Source organism: Ictalurus punctatus, unplaced genomic scaffold (genome assembly GCF_001660625.3).
Source record: "Ictalurus punctatus breed USDA103 unplaced genomic scaffold, Coco_2.0 Super-Scaffold_100, whole genome shotgun sequence".
Taxonomy (NCBI): domain Eukaryota; kingdom Metazoa; phylum Chordata; class Actinopteri; order Siluriformes; family Ictaluridae; genus Ictalurus; species Ictalurus punctatus.
Window position 1 is genome coordinate 1,638,776 of NW_026521086.1, and position 1,677 is coordinate 1,640,452.

Below are 1,677 nucleotides of genomic sequence, written 5' to 3' on the forward strand. Positions count from 1 at the left end.
CCCCTGTTCTTATCAAGTTGATGAGATTATAAAGGGTCGACTGTTAAAGGTTAGAGCTCAATATGAGAATAGGTGGGTTGTTTTTGTTTGTGTTTATGCCCCGACCGCAGCCATTGAAAGAATGTTATTTTTATTAACCTTAGATAATGTCCTGAAGAATTGTGACTGATGATTTTTTTATTCTAGGGGGGGATTTTAATTGTACAGAGCTGGGTATAGACAGGAATCATGTAGAGCCCCATATGCCATCACGTAGAAGGTTAGTCGAGTTAATGAAGTCCTGTGACCTTGTGGACATTTGGAGAAATTTTCACCTCATGCAAAAGCAGTATTCCTGGGTGCACTCCTATAATAATATGCTCTCTATGGCCAGATTGAATAAATTTTATGGTTTTAAACACCAGTTAAGTGCTTTTAGAAGTTGTGTAATTATACCAGTAGGATTTACGGACCATTGTATGGTTCTCTCTACTGTGTATTTAAGTAAACTCAAGCAAAAGAGTGCGTATTGGCATTTTAACACAAGTTTATTGCATGACATTCATTTTAGGGATGTGTTTAAATATTTTTGGAGTGATTTTAGAACCACAAAGGGTTCTTTTAAATCGGTGCAGCAGTGGTGGGATTTTGCCAAAACGCAAATTAAACAGCTGTGTCAACAAAATACCTCCAATGTCACGAGAGACACAACTCCCCGTGTGAAATCCTTGGAGGATGAAATAATGGCGCTTCAAGAGTTAATGAAAAACACAGGACGGCAGGTATGCATAGAAAATTTAAGAATAAAAAAGAATTTATTGACTAAATTGCTAGATGTTACCGCACAAGGAGCTCTGGTCAGGTCACGGTTTCAGACTGTAGAGTGTATGGATGCACCGTCGAAATTCTTTTTTAATTTGGAAAAAAGAATGGTCAGAATAAGATGATACATGGCCTGTTTTCTGATGATGGGACACTTTTAGTGGACCATAGAGAAATTGAAAATTGATGCAGCTCAATTTTTCGTATTGTGCTGAGGTGATCAGGAATGAAGCATCTTGGTATTTGAATTTTCTCAAGATTTTCCAGGTCATGGAGCCATGTTTCCCACTTTGGCTTCAGTTCAAGGGGAACATGTTCATCCCATCCTACACCTCTTTGCACATCTCTTGCAGCACTCTTTTCCCTGTCAAGATGTAGGGAGAGAGAAATCCTAATGGGTCGTATACACTAGCTACCGTTGATAGGATTCCTCGCCGGGTGGCTGCCTTTTCATTGAGGACGACATTGAATGAGAACGCATCCGTCTCTATGCTCCACTTCACTCCCAGCACACTCTGCATTGGAAGCTCGCTGTAGTTCAGGTCCACATCCTTCACTGCACTTGCCCGTTCACTCTCTGGAATTACATCCAAAACCTTTCTGTTGTTAGAGACAAATTTGTGTAAGCGCAGCTGTCCTTTACTAAAGACTTCCCGTGCTTCATTCACAAGCTGGTTGGCTCTTTGAACTGAATCGACACTGATAAGCCCATCATCCACATAGAAATTTTTCCGGATGAAGACTGCAGCCAATGGGTAATCATTCTCATATTTGCTGGCGAGGTATTTCATGCCATAGTTAGCACATCCAGGCGATGATGCTGCTCCAAATATGTGAACTCGCATCCGGTATTCTTTGGGCTCTCTTGCGGTGTTC